Genomic DNA, 20,120 nt, shown 5'->3' with positions numbered 1-20,120 from the left:
TAAGGAGCTTCACCGGAAATCTAAGGACATGAGAGAATAACACTGAAGCAAAATCAGCCTAATTACAGGATAAATTAAAAACTGAAAACCTTTAGTTCAAAGCAATTCAGCAGAGTTGTGCTGAGACTTGTCCAGGATTCACAAAGCAAAATGGAAATAACCCCACGTGTCCACGTTCCTGAATAACTTTGCAGAAGCAAGATCACTATGGAAACATGCATATTTTGACATGGGACTCACCCAAACTGCAGAGTAGTCCAAGTTTGCTACAAATGGAGATTACTTCAGGAACTTGCAGTGACGTCCCGGCTCTCCTCTGGGAGTCAAAGCACACTCAGCAGAAGTAGGGGACGAGGACAGTGCTCTTAAACTTTTTGGTCTCAGACCCCTTTACCTCTGAAAAATTATTGGAGACTGCTCAGAACTTTTGTTTATGTGGGTTTTATCTATCCATATTTATACATTAGAAATTTAAATGAAGACATTTTAGAAACATTCATTAATTTATATAAAAATAATAAAACCCCCACTATGTTAACATAAATAACATCTTTTTATAACAAATAACTATATTTCCTGCCCCCCACCCAAAAAAAAAAACAACATAGTGAGAAGTGTGGCATTGTTTCACATTTTTGCAATGTCCTTAAGGTCTAGCTCAATTGAAGACAGCCAGAAAACTCGTATCTGCTTCTGCACTGAATCCATTGCCAAATGCTATTTGGTTGAAGTAAAACCCAGACATAAAGAAAACCCAGACACATGCAAATGAGTTATAAAAGTATTTTAATAACTTTTTTCAGGCAATTATAGCTATTCTTATTTGATACTACAACAACACTCAACAAGTGGCAGATCTTAAAAAACTGTTGCAGTGTGAAATCTGAAAGGCTACCAGTGAAGTTTTCATACTGTTACATTAAAACTTATTGGTCTAGCTTACACTTCAAATGATCTTTTCCTATTCCTTATTTTGTAACATTATGTGTTGGTCATTTGAAAATATGATTCACTCACTTACACAGATAATCCAAACGTTGACACATTTAATTATACAATATAAAACACTGGTTTGTATCACCAATGATCTCATCAAAAAAATATCTAAGCTGTTAGAAGCTGTCAAGCTCATAGTGGTGGATACAAGTTTTCCAAAATTCTAATTTTTACTTAAAAGCTCAAATTTTCATTGGCAACAAACATTATCAGTTGTTTTCCTTGAAGTAACAGTAGTCTGGTTTAATTTACTTTTCAGAAAAATCTCTGTCAAATACTCAACACTGAATAACCACAATTTGATGTCTGTTGTTCTTTCAAGTAATAGTGTTCAATGGGAAAAAGTTCAGCTTTCACCTCAAACAACAGAATAGATGCTTTTTCTCCAAACAACCATCATACTGATTATGTAGCACAAGTGTCCATTTGTCACACACAATCAATTTAAAAGATGTACACTCAAGAATGGAGATTCAGTAAAATTAATGACTTCTACTGCCCTCATCTAGAATATGTGTAAGTGACCTGGCTTTTTTAAAACTGTGAGTACATGGTGGTAAACACAATAATGACCAGTTCTATCTGTTGCCACCGCCTTGACTCATGGTGAGGCACTGCATCCAGCGCAACACAGGCTGTGGGGAGGTGAGAAGAGGCGGCTTTGGGTTAAGCTATAAGAAAGAAGCAGAGACTCAATGCGGTTAAATCTCCGAAGGCCAAGGGTCTCGCAGCCTCGAAAGACTGGAGCCCCGAATCGGGCTGACTCACGGTATTTATTGATTACACACTAGGAAGTTACATTGTTTAAGACATGGTCTGTGAAACTCATCTACTACGTCAGAAAATGACTTCAAACTGAAATTATTTGTCCCAAAACGGCCGAAGCATATAGTCCCATGATGACTCCCTGGGGGTGGGGGGGAAGTCTCTCTTGGTAAAGCAATGCCATGAGCTGAGCAGAAAGAGCTTGATCTTATCGCTCTAAAGACCTCTCTCACAATTAGGTGAGGGAGAGCAGCAAGAGTCCCAGCAGCTTTTCTCAAGCATGGGGGAAGGGGAGGCAAGGCTCCTTCCCAAATCTTCCAAGACAGCTCATCGGGGGTCTCAATGGGGCTCCGTATGGCTTGAGTTGTCCCCCCGCCCCCCCGTGGGGAATCTTACTCGTCTTTGACTGCAAATCCTTCTTTTGAAGACCAAACAGAGAGACACAAGGTATAACAAACTCAGTCCCAGAGAAACACAGTCCCACAGACTCTTCTTTCCTTAAGGAAAGGTGAGGGGGGGACAAATGGCTAGGCTGTTGTGTGACCACAAGGCACGAGGTTGTTTTTCCCATTACTGCTTTTGTACCATCAGAGAAATGCCCACACAGGGAAAAAGGCAAATAGTGTCTTGGCATTACTATAAAAATAGTTTTGACGCCACACATCCCTTGCAAAGGTCTCGAGATACCCACAGGTTCTCAAAGCAGACTTTGAGAGCACCCAGACTCTGAGAGAGAAGCTGTGAAGGAAAGCAGGAGAGATGGCATGCTGTGGACCACCAGTACAGTACCACTAACTTTGATTTGGGGACCCCTCTTTGGGAGTACCCACCCCCATGATAAGCCATAACCCCCACGCTGTCTCCTACCCTGTTTCTGTAGCTTTACCTCTGTCAGTGAAATCACTTTTCTTACAACCAGTTATGATTCAGAGGTGACAAAAATATGGCATGTAGGGGTCTTTTCCCCCCAGTGAGTGCCCATAGGGCAATAATACTCTTTATTTAATTTTCAATCAGCCTGGAATTGGCCTGAGAAACTACTTAATCCAGGTGCAGGTAGCCATAATCAATCCATCAATCCATCAATGCTAACAACAGACATGAAATTTGTCAGCCCTCATTTAAATCATAACGAAGTGTGTGGAATCAGAAGGTAAACCTCTTTCTTTCTTCTTGCAAATACAAAAAGTTTGCCAGGAAGAGATGCGGACAGCTCCAAGTGATGGCGTTACCTAGGAAAACTACTGACCTCAACTGACCAACTGGTATCCTTGAATTTATTACAAGTCCAATAGTCTACTTAGATGCTTCCTTACAGACCACAGAACTCTACATTGCACCTGTTTCCACATTTCCAAATTGTGCTTTACTGTCTCAACATAATTAGGCCTCCACAAATCACTACAATGGCTTCCCCAACTCTCACTTCAATACTATCCCCGTCTGGCTCAGCTCCCGGATGGCTCAGTTGGTTGGAGCACGTCCTCTCAACCACAAGGTTGTCAGTTCGACTCCCGCAGGGGATGGTGGGCTGCGCCCCCTGCAACTGACTACATCAACTGGACTTGGAGCTGAGCGGCGCCCTCCACAGCTAAGATTGAAAGGACAACAACTTGACCTGGAAAAAGCCCTGGAAGTACACATTATTCCCCAATGAGGTCCTGTTCCCCTTCCCCAATAAAATCTTAAAAAAAAAAAAAAAAATTAAAAATAAAATACTATGCCCGTCTGAACACTTCTGATACTTGACCAGCTTCTTCCACATGTTACACTGACCTTCAAGTCTATGGCAATTGAAGATATTTTAGTAGCTAGCGCAAAAGGCAGAACTCGGGAAAAGAAAAATCTGGATGCAGACAGTGAAGGGTTAGGGGGTTGAGATTCAATTTGAATGTCCAATCACATGGTCACCAGTCTGTTTATTATGCCTCATTGTTTTCAGGTAGAGAATCAAATTCTGAAAGAGTGCAATCTTTGCCTTGCTCATTAAGAAACAGATCTTTTCTTGTTTATTTTTTTCTACTTCTCAAGATCTCAAATGAAAATTTTGATGAAAAAATATTATTTTATGGTAATTATTCTTCACCATATGTTTTTCAATTATTCATATATTTCTACCCTCACTTTAGAGAGCATTACAGCGACATTTCCTGGAGACAAGAATTCTCATTATATACTTTCTACACTAGAAACTCCTAATCAGTTTTTATTTAAAATTGTTCTCCTGCCAATCTGCAAAGACAAAGTACAAACCAAATGGAGTTCCCAGCTAGAGCCTCACATGCAGAAGACAGATTCATGTTTCCTCCTGGCTTGGAAAATTTGTCCTGCTGGAGTGAAATGGCCAGTATCTAAAAGCCAAAATAAAACAACAGATATTCTTTGTTAAAATCCCTTCATGGGAGAAAAACACACAAATGGTAAAATAAAGATGTGACTTTAGCTTAATGCACAACCATTACGGGCTTCATTTCGTATTTTACTCAAGCCTGGTGCAAAATTATAAATTTGCTTCACTTTGGTAAGTCACATTCCTGTTCATTTGTTGACCTTATTCTCTAAAGCTACTGGATGACGCTCATTTCTCTGAGTTTTTAAAGCTGTTACACATCACTATGCCTTTACATAAGCTAAAATACTTTCTGCGTACAACACCCTTCCTACTTGTGCTCTGGTCAAAGTGTTACTTTTTCATTGAGTTCAACTCCTCTGTGACCCTTCTCTGTGCGTTGGTTCTTCTCTCTCCCACTCCCTTGCTCTAATCTACTTGCAGTGCCATCACCCAGGGAACTCTCATGCTGTTCATACTCAGTGACCTTAGAACATTGTACTCACCTTTCTCTTCCACCAAACTCTGTGGAGACCTTGAGAGCAAGAATCATGTTTCATTCATTTTTATAGTCTCACCACTCAGTGCAGTACCTGATTTAATCTAGATGCTAGTAATAAATATTAAATGAATTTTTAGTTTTACTACTTTCTACATTTACTTCACATTTCTCTCTACGTTTCAAAGTTTTTCTTCTTCTCTTTACATTAATGATCGCAAAGTGGAAACAAATTGACCATCAGAGACTCAGGAAACCACTTTGGTTTTCAGATCTGTATGACGGAACTAGTGATGCGAACCTATTTTAAAAGCCTGTAGTAAAAATAAATGCCTTATTGTCTTCAGGGGAAAACGCTAAATAAATAAAATAGAGGTTTACTGTGGAAAACTATTTGGGAATTTTTTATGAAGTTAGACATTATCGACTGCAAACAGAAAGCTGGCAGGTATTCCTTCAGCAAAAAGTATTTATCTGGGAACAAGAAGGGAATGCAATCCTGTACTGTAGCCATGGTGAGCCACGTACAAGAAGGTGAAACAAAGAGGAAAAAGCTGTTTTATAGAAGGGAAGAGAAGTTAGGGGAGGGGCTGTTACAGTGATACACACACTCACACACACACCCAAACTGGGGTTTAATTTACATTAAGTCAAGAATGACGTACAAAGTTTAAAATGGCGGGCCACAGCAAGAACACATTTAATTTTGGAATTTATATAAGTATACTACTATTTTTATTTTCTTAGTTATGCTTTTCTTAGGATAACAGTATATCATTTTGGTTACACTTAGCCTGGATCAACTGATGAGTGAGGTAAATAACAGAATATGCTAAAAAACAGAAAAATTGACTCAGAACTCAATTTTTCCTATGACGGATTTTTTAAAAGTTAACTAAAATACAAGTAATTGTAAATACTTTGATCACAGTCATTTGGTTTGCTCTATAATTGAAACATCTTATTAAATCCTAGTTATTTGGATGTGAACAGCAATATTATACTTATTTAGGAAGCAGGACGAGAAAGGGTGACCCATTTGGAAGGCAAAGGGAACAGCATGCATAAAGCCCCCAAGGCTATAAAGAGCTTGGTAATGGAACTAAAGACTCCAGAGGGAGCTACAAGGAACTGAGTGAACCTGAAAAAAACACAAAAAAAACTGGTTTATGCAGGACCTTGTAAACAAAGGTAAGGAGCTACGTTTCATTGAACCGCGATAGGAAGCCTTCCCAGGGCTCTGAGCTAGGACCTGATATAATCAGGTTTACATTTTTAAAAGAGCACTCTGACTACTCTGTAAAAAGTGGATAAAGCAGAGGTAAAAGAGAAAAAATTGACCTTAATGGGCCCATTACCAGTCCAGATGACAGATTACAGTGGTAATGGTAGAGCTGAACAGAGGTAGGCCATCTGGAGATATATTTTGCAAGCGGAATGTGGACAAAATTTGCCGAAGGATTGGATACGGAGGGAGTAAGGGAAAATGTAAAGATGAAACCAAGGGCTTTGGCTTATGCCATTTAATGACATGGGAAATACTGGAGCAAAACCAGGCTTACGGGTAGAAATCAAACATTTTATTTATTTACATTTTTCCCCCTTCTTCCGGCTCCCTCCAGCCCCACTCTGGTTCAAGCCGTTGTTTCTCAGTCTAGATGTGTAGGACACAGCTCCCTGGCCCATGCTGGTATTAGGAGCCTTACGCTCCCCCCGGCTGAGGCAGTTGGTCGCCAGTCATCAGTCTCGGCCCCTCACAGTATACTGCAGCCCACTGCAGCACTCAGCAGCCCACGGCAGCCCCACTGGTCACAGTCTTAGCTGTAGAGGGCACAGCTCACTGGCCCATGTGGGAATCGAACCGGCGACCTCAGCGTTAGGAGCACGACGCTCCAACCACCTGAGCCACCGGGCCAGCCCCGAAACCAAATGTTTTATGTTGGATATGTTAACTTTGAGATGCTAGATGGTAGCCAAGAATAGATGTCAGGTTGAATAGGAGTTTTAAGGAAAGGCCTGAATTAAATAAATCTGGTAGTAAGCAGGATAGAGATGAAATTTAAAATTATGGGTTTAAATGGAATTACCTAGGAAGAGAGCACAGAAAGAGAAGAGCAGGGGAAGCACAGTCATGCACCACATAAGACGTTTTGGGCCAAGATGGACTGCATATATGACGGTAGTCCCACAGAGTATAATGGAGCTGAAATTTCCTGCTTCCTCGTGATGTCATAGCTGTCATAACGTCGTAGCATAATGCATTACTCATGTGCCTGTGGTGACGCTGGTGTAAACAGACCTAACTGCGCTGCCCATGGTATAAAAGCACGGTACATACAGTTACGGTGGTAGGCTCTACCATCTAGATCTGAGTAAGTGCACTCTGTGATACTCACACAATGATGAAATCATTTAACGACACATCTGTCAAAATGTGCCCCCTTCCCTAGGCAGCACATGACTGGAATTCCAAGTCCTGAGGAAGTGCATTAGTTAGCGGCCAGGAAGAGAAGGGAAAACCAGCAAAATAGCCTGTGGAGTGTTCAGAAAGGATCATGTTTCAAGGAGCAAGGCTCCTTTTTCAAGGAACACTCCACAGGCTATTTTGCTGGTTTTCCCAACAGTCCAAAGCTTCCAAGAGACTAAGAAAGACAAGAACAGGGAATATCTTTTGGTTTGGGCAACACTAAAGTAGTTGATAACTGACAAGAGCAGTTTTAGTGGCATGATTAGGGCAGAAATCAGATTAAACTAACAGAATTGGGGATAAGGAAGAGATGTACAGGGTCTAACAAATAAGTTCGTGAACTTCTTGCAACAATGTTTTTTGATATCAGAGGAATTATTCATTATGAATTTGTACCAACTGGACAAACAGTTAACCAAGTTTACTATTTGGAAGTGTTGAAGAGGCTGCCTGAAAAAGTTAGACGAAAATGACCTGAACTTTTCGCCAACAATTCATGGCTCTTGCATCACGACAATGCACCAGCTCACACAGCACTGTCTGTGAGGGAGTTTTTAGCCAGTAAACAAATAACTATATTGGAACACCCTCCCTACTCACCTGATCTGGCCCCCAATGACTTCTTTCTCTACCCAAAGAGAATACTGAAAGGAAGACATTTTGATGACATTCAGGACACAAGTAATACGACGACAGCTCTGATGGCCATTCCAGAAAAAAAATTCCAAAACTGCTTTGAAGGGTGGACTAGGTGCTGGCATCGGTGCATAGCTTCCCAAGGGGAGGACTTCGAAGACGACCATAGTGATATTCAGCAATGAGGTATGTAGCACTTTTTCTAGGATGAGTTTGCGAACTTAATTGTCCAACCTCATATTCAGTAAAACCACACTGCTAAAATCTGATGGCTTTTGATGTACAAAAACAGTAATTTCATTTTTTTTTTTAAAAGCTCGATGGAAGAAAATAGGGTGCAGTAGATAAAAGGGAAATGACGTCAATTAGGGCTGAGAAGGAGAAGGTGGTAGGCTTTAGATGGAAAGAACAGAACATGTTTGCACACTTATAAAAATTAGGCAGTCATCAGCTGAAAGAAAGGCGGACAGAAGGGATTGGAGATTTGATAATTGAAGAAAAAAATTGCGAAATAACTTTTATAAAGAATAAGTAAGCAAACTAACTCTGGAATTGCAGTGGGGATGCTAGCACTACTGAGTACATTTGAGAACTGTTGATCACAAACTTTTGGCAGAGACTAAAACTCAAATGCCTATGGGGCAAGGCAGGTAAATGACAAGCAGGCTGAATGGACATGACACTCAAGAATGCATGCCCAAGGCGGCCGGATGGCTCGGCTGGTTAGAGTGCGAGCTCTTAACAACAGGGTTGCCGGTTCAATTCCCACATGGGCCAGTGAGCTGCGCCCTCCACAACTAGGCTGAAGACAACGAGCTGCTGCTGAGCTGCCAGTGGGGAGGCCAGATGGCTCAGTTGGTTAGAACATAAGCTCTTAACAACAAGGTTGCCAGTTTGATTCCTGCATGGGAAGGTGGGCTGTGCCCCCTGCAACTAAGATTGAAAATGACAACTGGACTTGGAGCCGAACTGCGCCCTCCACAACTAAATTGACTGATGGGTCCTGGAAAAACACACTATTCCCCAATATTCCCCAATAAAAATTAAAAAAAAAAAAAAAGGATCCATGCCCAATCTGAAGGAGGTAGCCACTGGATTGCTACCACCAAGACTGTCAGCCCTATGTTGCCAAATCTTCCGATTTTTCAAAAGAAGCAGAAATCTTGATTTTTATGTAACATATTTTAACTTAAAAAACACTGTATATGCAAAACATAAAGCCCACAGATGACTAGTTTACAGTCACACCAGTTGGCCTGTTTGGAAGATCTTCCACAATGCTCAGCTGTGAGGACACACAGAGCAGGCAGAGATTGAATTTATCCAAATAGTGACATGAAAGGAAGAATGACTCCAGGTAGTTGAAAGGGTGTGATTGTAATGATGAACTACTGAAAATTAAGCTGGATAAAGAAGAACACAGAAGTTAAAGGGGGCTGATGGGTACAGTGAAGGTGGAAAAGTCAACGTATTAAAGGAATTGGTGAAGACTGAATCCTTATTCTTCCTCAAGTTCTTGAGCAAGTAAACTTAAGGGCTAGAGACTATAGTCAGAGCATGTGAAAATTCAAAATTTTGGATCCTACCCAGTTTCTGGAAACTATAAGTCCCAGATGCATCAGGGGAGTAAGTCAAAGAAATGCAAATTTCAAAACTAATAAGATAACATTATTTAAATTCAAACAAGTTAAGGATTTTGTTGCGTAGCTGATTTTTAGAAAATCCATTATACAAATAATACATACAGGGAGACTTCCAGTCAAGATTTCAGAGTAAGTAAACTGTGTTCGTGTTCTCCCACAATCATATCAAAATTACAACTAAATTATAAAACAACCACCTTGAGAAGCTGAACAGAACTCCTGTAACGAAGGATATAAAGAAAAAGCTACATGGAGACTGGTAGGAGGCATGGAGATGAGAAACGGGCTGTCCCACTGCCATGGTATGGTGATTAAGAATCAGGAAGGATATCTCATCAATGGAAGTACCCCCTGAGTTGTGAGGGGTCCCAGCCCCACACTGGCCTCCCCAGCCAGTGGCACCAGTGCCAGGAAGAGGAGTCCCCATAACATCTGGCTATGAAAACCAGCAGGGATTGCATCTGAGAAAGACAAAAGGCTGCAAGAGAATGAAGCTCTGCTCTTAAAGGGCCCGTGCATGGACTTGCTTGTTCACAAACTCATTAACTCTAGGCTCCAGCACAGGAGCAGCAGCTTGAAAAGTGTAGGGATATATGGGGAAGAATTAAAATGACTAACTTCAGGGCAAGGGTTGGAGGGGCAGGGGTTAGGACAACTCTCCATGGGGACGGACGTGCTGGCAGGCGCCACTGTTCCTTTGTTAAGCATTCTTCCCACCCAGCTGGCCAGGAACAGCAGGCACCAAATCTGTACTCTCAATTAACCTAGCTAACACCATTCGCCCCACCCTAGTGATTCCCTGAAACCCTGTCCCACCCAATTTGATCGCCCAGGAAGAACTTCCAGTGGCTGCTCTACACAAGTGGCCTGCCTCAGCTCATGCTGCAGACTCACTCAAAGGACTGCAAACCTCACATTAGTAGTGGCTGCCCTAGGAATGCACTGCAGACTTTCTCAAAGGTCACCAAATACTACACAAGTGGCAGCTTCCCTTGGCTGTCGCTACAGACTCTCTCAAAGGTCCATAAACTACAAACAAGGAGTACCTGGCCTCAGTGTGGATTGGAGCTCTTGCCAAGCGGCCCTAAGCCCTGCACAAGCAGTGACCAATCTCAATTTGCACTGTTAACTCCCCTCAGGTGGCCCCAAGCCTGGAATAAGTGGCTACAATCTTGGCTTGTAATGAAGCTCCAGCAAAATGACCGCAAGCCCAGCACAAGTGGCAGCGTGCCTCACTGTCCAGCAAAATGACCGCAAGCCCAGCACAAGTGGCAGCGTGCCTCACTTGCATCATAGTGCCCACCAAAGGGTCCTAAGCCTCACACAAGTGGCAGCCAGCCTCAGTTCATAGTGCAGCCTCTCTGAAGTGCCTCCAAGCCCAGCAAAAGCAGCAACCAACTGCAGAAAATTTGGTAATTCCTACCAACCAGCCACAAACCTGGCAAACATGGGAGCTCACTTTGGCCTATACTGGAACCCCTTCAAGAGACTCTAGACCCAACATTCTTAGTGGCCAGCTTCAGACCACACCACAGCCCCACCCAACCAGCTCCACAACCAACAAATCTGAAGGGTGGCCTCAGCTGGCCCCAGTTCCACACAACAGCTCATCCACTGTAGTCATGGCCAGTCCTAACAGCCAGTCAGCATGATGGTCAACACCACCAACTGAAGTTCCAGCAGCAATAAAGGCCCAATCACAAGGGGGCCCACACAATAGGGGACATTCCTGGAGCACCTGGCTCAAATGACCAAGGAGACTGTGCCACTGGGACCCATAGGACTCCTACCACATAAGGCCACTCTTTCAAGACTGGAAGACACAGCAGAACTACCTACCATATGAAAACAAACAAAGGAAGTCAGCAAAAATGAGGAGACAAAGAAACATGTCCCAAAGGAAAAGAACAGGACAAAACTGCAGAACAAGAACTCAACAAAATGTAAACAAGCAATCTATCAGATACAGAGTTCAAAATACTGGTTATGAAAATACTCAGTGAACATAGGAGAAGAATAGATGAACTCAGTGAGAACTTCAACAAAGAGATAGGAAACATAAAGAAGGAGATAGAGAACACTTAAAAACATCCAATCAGAACTGAAGAATACAACAACTGAAACGAAGACTACACTAGAGGAAATCAACAGCAGATTATATGAAGCAGAGGACCAAACCAGCAATCTGGAAGACTAGGTAGTAGAAAACACCCAATCAGAACAGCAAAAAAATAATTCTTTAAAAATGAAGATAGTTTAAGGAAAATCTGGGACAACTTCAAGCGTATAAGCATTCGCATCATAGGGTTCCCAGAAGAAGAGAGAGAGAAAAATAATGAAAACCTCTTTGAAGAAATAATGATTGGGGGGGAGGTGGGCTGAGGGATGGGTGAGAAAGGTGAAGGGATTAGGAAGTACAAATTGGTAGTCACAAAATAGTCATGGGGATGTGAAATACAGTGTGGGGAATATAGTCAATAATGTTGTAAAGACTATGTAGGGTGTCAAATGGGTACTGGACTTGGGGTAGGGGATCACTTCATAGACTGATTATGTATAAGTGCCTGACCACTGTGCTATACACCTGAAACTAATATAAAATAATATTTAATGTCAACTAAATATATATATGTGTGTGTGTATACATACATATATATACATATACATAGACATATATAGGATGTAGTCACGGGATGTAAAGTGCAGCACAGGGAATATAGTTAATGGTATTGGAATAGCTATGTATGATGTCAGATGGGTAGTAGACTTCGTAGGGTTATCACTTTGTGAGGGGTGTAAATGTCTAATCAGTATATTGTTTAGTACACCTGAAATGAATGAATGATCGAATGAATGAATAAATGAATGAATGAATAAATAAATAAATAAATGTGGAAAACTTCCCTAACCTGGCAAAGGAAATAGACATACAAGTCCAGGAAGCACAGAAAGATCCAAACAAGATGAACCCAAAGAGGCCAACATCAAGACACATCATAATTAAATGCCAAAAGTTCAAGACAAAGAGAAAACCTTAAAAATAGCAAGAGAGGGGCCGGCCCAGTGGCTCTGGCCGTTGGAGCTCCGTGATCCTAACTCTGAAGGCTGCCAGTTCGATTCCCATATGGGCCAGTGGGTTCTCAACCACAAGGTTGCCGGTTCAACTCCTCGAGTCCTGCAAGGGATGGTGGGCAGTGCCCCCTGCAACTAAGATTGAACAGGGCACCTTGAGCTGAGCTGCCTCCCGGGATGGCTCAGTTGGTTGGAGCGCGGGCGCTGAACCACAAGGTTGTCAGTTCGATTCCTTGAGTCCCGCAAGGGATGGTGGGCTGCGCCCCCTGCAACTAGCAATGGCAACTGGACCTGGGGCTGAGCTGCGCCCTCCGCAAGTAAGACTGAAAGGACAACAACTTGAAGCTGAACGGCACCCTCCACAACTATGATTGAAAGGACAACAACTTGACTTGGAAAAAAGTCCTGGAAGTACACATTGTTCCCCAATAAAGTCCTGTTCCCCTTTCCCAATAAAAATCTTTAAAAAAAAAAATACCAAGAGAAAAGTAGTTACTCACATACAAGGGAGCTCCCATAAGTATGAGGAAAAATCCTCAGATAATTTTTCAACAGAAACTTTGCAGGCCAGAAAAAAATGGCAAATATCCAAAAGGATGAAAGGCAAAAAACTGCAATCAAGATCACTCTACCCAGCAAGGCTACCATTTAGAATCAAAGGAGAGATACAGTTTTCCAGACAAGAAAAACCTAAAGGAGTTTATCTCCTTTAAACCAGTATTACAAGAAATGATCATGGAACTTCTTTAAGTAGAAAAAATAAAAAATAAGAAAATATAGGAAAGAAAAAAAATCTCACTCACAAAAGCAAACACTTAGTAAAAGCACTGGATCATCCAATTATAAAGCCAGTACAAAGGTTAAATGACAAACAGTAGGAAGATCATGTGTAATTACAATAAAATACAGGAGACATACACAAAAGAAGTAAAACATACTGACAAAACCATAAACATGGAATAAAAATTGTAGTGATTTTACAATGTGCTCAAACTTGAGTGACCATCAATTTAAAATAGACTACTATTAACGTAGCTTGGTATATATGAACCACAAGGTAACCACAAGCCGAACATCTATAAGAGATATACAAGACACAGACAGAAAGGAATTCAAACACAACACCATGGGAGGTTATTAATAAACAAGAGAAGAGAGCAAGAGAATAAGGAACAGAGAACTACAAAAACACTCACAAAGCAATTAATAAAATGGCAATAAGTACATACCTATCAATAATTACTTTAAATGTAAATGGACTAAATGCTCCAACCAAAAGACACAGGGTGGCTCAATGGATAAAAACCAAGACCTGTACATATGCTGCCTACAAGGAATCCACTTCAGATCGAAAGACACACAGACTGAAAGGTATGCAAAAAGATTATTTCATGCAAATGGAAATGAAAACAAAAAACAAACAAACAAAAAACCTGGGATAGTAATACTTATATCAGATAAAACAGGCTTTAAAACAAGGGCTGTAATAAGAGACAAAGGAGGATTTTTCACAATGATAAAGGGGTCAATCCAACAAGAGGGTGTAACTCTTGTAAACATTTATACACCCAACGTTGAAGCACCTAAATATATACAGCAAATACTGATGGATATAACAGGAGAGATAGACAGTAATACAGTAATAGTAGAGGACTTTCTACCCCATTGACATCAATGGATAGATCATCCAAATAGAAAATCAACAAGGAAACAGTAACCTTAAACGACACACTAGGACATATGAAGTTGATATTTTTAGGGCATTTCACTTAAAAGCAGCAGAATATGCCTGACCACTGCAGTGTACACCCGAACCTGAACCTGAATAATAATGAACGGCAACTGTAATTTTATACATATATGTACATATATATGTGTATATACATATATGTGTATATAGTTACAGGAAGCAGAGTACAGCGTAAAGAATAGAGACAGTGGAAATGTTAACAGTTGTGTGCAATGTCAGAGGGATAGAGATTGGGGGAGCGGGGTTATCACTTTGTGAGGGGTATAAATGTCTAACTATTACATTGTTTTGTACACCTGAAACTAATAAAAAAATAAAAGCAGCAGAATATACATTCTTTCCAAATGCATATGGAACATTTTCCAGAATAGACCACATGTTATACTACAACACAAGTCTCAAAAAATTTAAGAAGACTGAAATCCTATCACCATGCTCGCTGATCACAATGGTATGAAACTATAAATCAATTACAAGAAGAAAATTGAATAACACACAAAGACATGGAGGCTAAATAACATGTTACTAAATAGTGAACAGGTTAGCAATGAGATCAAAGAGGAAATCAAGAGATACCTTAAGACAAGTGAAAATGAAAACACAATGACCCCAATGTGTTGGACACAGCCAAAGCAGTTCTAAGAGGGAAATTCAAAGCAATACAGGCTTACCTCGAGAAAAAAGAAAAATCATACATAAACAATCTAACTTTACACCTAAAGGAACTAGAAAAAGAAGAAAGCCCAAAATGAGTAGAAAGAAGGAAATAATAAAGATCAGAGTGCAAATAAATGAAACAGAGACTAAAGAAACAAAAGATCAATGAAACAAAGACCTGGTTCTTTGAAAAGATCAATCTTTAGCCAGACTCATCAAGAAGACAAAAGGAGAGAGAAGACACAAATAAATAAAACAAAAAATGAGAGAAGTGACAACAGATACCACAGATACAAAGGACTGTAAGAAAATGCTATGAACAATTATATGCCCACAAATTGGACAACCTGGAACAAATGGATAAATTTCTAGAAACATGCTATCTTCTAAGAATGAATCAGAAAGAAACAGAAAATCTGAACAGACCGATAACTGCCAACGAAATAGAATCAGTAATCAAAAAACCCAACAAACAAAAATCCTGGACCAGATGGCTTCACAGGTGAATTCTACCAAACAATCAAAGAAGAATTAATACCTATCCGTCACAAACTGTTCCAAGAAAACGAAGAGGAGGGAAGGTTCCCTAACTCATGTCACGAAGCCAGCATTTATCCTGATAAGAAAACCAGACAAGGATACCACGAAAAAAAAGAAAATTATAGCCCAATATCCCTGATGAACATAGTTGTAAAAATCCTCAACAAAATATTAGCAAACTGAATTCTGCAATACATTAAAAAGATCATTCACCATGATCAAGTCGAATTTATTACTGGATGCAAGGTTGGTTCAATATCCACAAATCAATTAAAATGACACACCACACAAACAAAATAAAAATCATATAATCATATCAATAGATGCAGAAGAAGCATTTGACAAAAACCCCACATTCATTTATACCAGAAACCTCTCAGCAAAGTGGGGATGAAGGCAACATACCTGAACATAATAAAAGCCATATCTGACAAACCCACAGCTAACATCATACACAATGGTAAAAGCTTTCAGCTCTTTCTTTAAGGAACAAGACAAGGATGTCCACTTTCACGATTTTTATTCAACATAGTACTGGAAGTCCTAGCGATCTCAATCAGGTAAGAAAAAGAAATAAAAGGCATCCAATCTGGAAAAGAAGAAGTCAAACTGTCATTATTTGCAGGTGATATGATACTATATATAGAAAACCTTAAAGATTCCACCAAAAAAACTATTAGCGCTAATAATGAATTCAGTAAAGGAGCAGAATACAAAATTAATATTCAGAAGTTTGTTGCATTTTTATACACCACTAAACAAACTACCAGAAAGAGAAATTAAGAAAACAATCGTATTTAAATTGAGTCAAAAAGAAAAAAATAACTAGGAATAAATTCAACCAAAGAAGTAAAAGATCTGTACTCAGAAAACTGTAAGACACTGAAGAAAGAAATTGAAGACGACACAAATAAATGGAAGGATATACCATGCTCATTGACTAGAAGGTGTAATACTGTTAAAATGACCATACTATCCAAAACAATCTACAGATTCAATGCAATCTCTATCACAATACCAATGGCATTTTTCACAGAACTAGAATAATCCTAAAATGTATATGGAACCACAAAATACCCCAAATAGTTGAAGCAATACTGACAAAGAGCAAAGACGGAGGTTATCATGCTACCTGATATTAAACTATACTACAAACCTATAGTAATCAAAACAGCATGGTACTAAAAAACAGACACATATGGGGTCTGGCAATTAAGTTTGCGAATTCATCCTAGAAAAAGTACTACATACCTCATTGCTGAATATCACTATGGTCACCTTTAAAGTACGCCCTTTGGGACGCTATGCACTGACGCCAGTGCCTAGTCCACCCTTCAAAGCAATTTTGGAACTCTTTTTCTGGAATGGCCATCAGAGCGGTCATCGTATTACGCTTGATGTCCTGAATGTCATCAAAATGTCTTCCTTTCAATATTCTCTTTATCTTTGGGTAAAGAAAGAAGTCACTGGGGGCCAGATCAGGTGAGTAGGGAGGGTGTTCCAATACAGTTATTTGTTTACTGGCTAAAAACTCCCTCACAGACAGTGCCGTGTGAGCTGGTGCATTGTCGTGATGCAACAGCTATGAATTGTTAGCAAAAAGTTCAGGTCGTTTTCATCTAACTTTTTCATGCAGCCTCTTCAGCACTTCCAAATAGTAAACTTGGTCAACTGTTTGTCCTGTTGGTACAAATGCATCATGAATAATCCCTCTGATATCAAAAAAGGTGAGCAACATCGTTCTGACTCTTGATTTGGACTGACAGAACATTTTTGGTCGTGGAGAACTGGCTGACTTCCATTGCGCGCTTGGACACTGTGTTTCAGGGTCATACTGGTACACCCATGTTTCATCATCACCAGTGATAACACAGCCCAAAACACTATCTTGCCTCTCCAAAAGGTCTTGGCAAACTTTGACTCTCCTTTGCTTTTGTTCATTGGTGAGCTCCTTCGGGACCATTTTTACACACACCTTTCTCATGCCAAGATTTTCAGGTAAGATTTTCCTAACTGTTTCTCTATTGATGTTCACTTGGTCTGTTATGCTTCTCACAGTCAGTCAACAATTTTGATGGACAATTTGACGAATTTTGCTATGTTTATCAGTTCTGCTGGTTACTGGCCACCCTGACTTCTCTTCATCAGTGACGCATTCTCTCCCCTCAGAAAAACGTTGAATCCATTTGCACACTGCTGTTTTCTTCATGGCATTATCCCCATAAACTTGGACTAACATGTCCCTGATTTCACTTCCACTCTTGCCAAGTTTAACAAGAAACTGAATGTTTGTTCGTTGCTCTAATTGAAGCTCAGACACTCTCGCGATGGCACACAAAAACACTCAACAACAACAATGAACACCACTCAGCAAGACACCACCACACATCGACACGAACACAGCTGTGAGACACTGATATACCAATATTATGAAACCTTACTGATCTGTTTGGACACTGCTGCCAATATAAGTGCATGGTGGCAAGTTTGCGAACTTAATTGCCAGACCTCGTAGATCAATAAATAGAATAGATCCCAGAAATAAATCCATGCTTATCTGGTCAATTAATCTATGACGAAGGAGTCAAGAATATACAATGGGTTAAAGACAGTCTCTCCAATAAATGGTATTGGGAAACTGGATAGATGCATGCAAATAAATGAAACTAAATTACTTTCGTACACCATATACAAAAATAAACTGAAAATGGATTAGAGACTTAAATGTAAGATCTGAAACTATAAAACTCCTAGAAAAAAAAGGGCAATAAACTCTTTGACATGGTCTTAGCAATGTTTTTTTGGATAGTCTCCCAGGGCAAAGACAACAAAAGCAAAATAAAGAAATGGGACTACATTAAACCAAAAAACTTTTGCACCACAAAGGAAACCATCAACAAAACAAAGCAACCTATTGAATGGGAGAGGTTATCTGCAAGATATATCTGAAAAGGGATTAATATCCAAAATATATAAAGAACTCATACAACTCAATATCAAAAAAACAAACAATCCAATTTAAAAATGAGCAGAGGACCTGAATGAGCATTTCTCCGAGAAGGACATATAGATGGCCAACAGACATATGACAAGATGCTCAACATCAGGGAAATGCAAATTAAAACCACAATGAGAAACTACCTCACACCAGTCAGAAAGGCTATCACCAATAAATCAACAAACAAGTGAAGTGTTGGTGAGGATGTGGAGAAAAGGGAACCTTTGTGCATTGTTGGTAAGATAACAAATTGGTGCAGCCACTATGTTAAATACTATAGAGGTTCCTCAAAAAATTAAAAATGGAACTACCATATGACCCAGCAATTCCACTCCTAGGTATTTACCAAAGAAATCCAAAACACTAACTCAAAAAGATATACGCACCCCTATGTTCATTGCAGTGTTATTTACAATAACTAAGATATGGAAGCAACCTAAGGGTCTATCAACAGACAAATGGATAAAGAGGCAGTACATATATACAATGGAATATTATTCAGTTATAAAAAAGAATGAAATATTGCTATTTGCAACATGGATAGACCTAGAGGGTATTATGCTAAATGAAATAAGTCAGACAGACAAAGACAAATATACGACATCACTTATATGGGGAAACTAAAAACAACAAATGAAGACATAGAACAGAAATAAACTCATAGATACGGAGAATAAACTGATGGTTGCCAGATGGTAGGGGGTTTAAGAGAGATGGATGGAAAAGGTGAAGGGATTAAGATGTGCAAATTGCCAGTTATAAAAATAGTCACGGGGATGTAAAGTACAGTATTTAAGGAATATAGTCAATAATATTGTAATAACTACATATGGTGTCAGATGGACACTAGACTTGTGGTGCTCATTTCTTAAGGCATATAAATGTCTAACCATTATGTTGTACACCTGAAACTAATATATTATTGCATGTCAACTGTAATCAAAAAATAAACTTAAAAAACAATACATACAGTTATGAGAAAACCATCGTACAAATTCCTTATTATGGCATTCTACAAAATACCTGACCAGTACTCCTCAAAACTGTCAATGTCATCAAAAGCATGGAAAGTTTGAGAAACTGCCACAGCATAAGGAGACATGATAAATACCTGAAATGTGGTATCCTGGATGGGATCCTGGAACAGAAAAAGGATATTATAAAGTTAAGGAAATATGAATGAACATCGAACTTTAGTTAGCAATAATATAAAATACTGGCTCATTAATTTTTACAAATATATCATACTAGTTTTAAGAGGTTAATAAAAGGAGATTAGGTGTCAAGTATGATACCTCTGTACTACTTTCTCAAATTTTTAAAAATAAATCTAAAGCTACTCTTAAAAAATTCTATTAATACATATTAAATAGTATAACACAATGACCTCTATATTCAATATCCAGGTTTAAAATTATCAACAGTTAAAGCCTTTCTTATACCTCTTTTATAGTTTCCTATCAGACATCAGCACTTTTCTAAATTTGATTTTTATCTCCTTGTATTTCTTGACTACTTGCACTACATATGCATACATACCTGAACAATACATGTTTTTAAATTGTATGCACATAAATTGTCGTAAGTGCATATATTCTACACCATTCTCTTTTGCCTCGTCCTCTTTCTAGGTTCAGTCTTAACTTACTGGCATGTAATATTCCATCCTAGATATCCCATAACGTGTTTACTCTCCTATTGATGGATGTTTCCAATTGTTTGCTTCTACTCACAGTGCCATCATTGTCTATATATCAGTCTCTATAAA

At 39.5% G+C, this 20,120-nt stretch overlaps 1 protein-coding gene and 1 long non-coding RNA gene across 3 annotated transcripts in view; one reads left to right on the top strand and one right to left on the bottom strand.

Moving 5' to 3' along the window:
• RASL11A (RAS like family 11 member A) overlaps nucleotides 1-20,120 on the top strand; it is a 38,793-nt gene that overhangs the window by 4,734 nt on the left and 13,939 nt on the right. The window lies entirely within an intron of this gene.
• LOC109449801 (uncharacterized) overlaps nucleotides 1-20,120 on the bottom strand; it is a 36,588-nt gene that overhangs the window by 16,091 nt on the left and 377 nt on the right. For both annotated transcript variants that reach the window (XR_012495596.2, XR_002137756.3), the window contains exons 2-4: nucleotides 19,464-19,490; nucleotides 4,015-4,112; nucleotides 241-396 (exon numbers count right to left, since the gene is read on the bottom strand). This is a non-coding gene — a long non-coding RNA (uncharacterized LOC109449801). The remainder of the gene's footprint in view (nucleotides 1-240; nucleotides 397-4,014; nucleotides 4,113-19,463; nucleotides 19,491-20,120) is intronic.

This window comes from Rhinolophus sinicus, chromosome 16, assembly GCF_057876585.1.
Source record: "Rhinolophus sinicus isolate RSI-liver-muscle chromosome 16, RSI-T2T, whole genome shotgun sequence".
In the NCBI taxonomy this organism is placed as follows: Eukaryota; Metazoa; Chordata; class Mammalia; order Chiroptera; family Rhinolophidae; genus Rhinolophus; species Rhinolophus sinicus.
The sequence above is the reverse complement of the archived record's forward strand: the minus strand, read 5'-3'. Positions and strand labels throughout refer to the sequence as shown.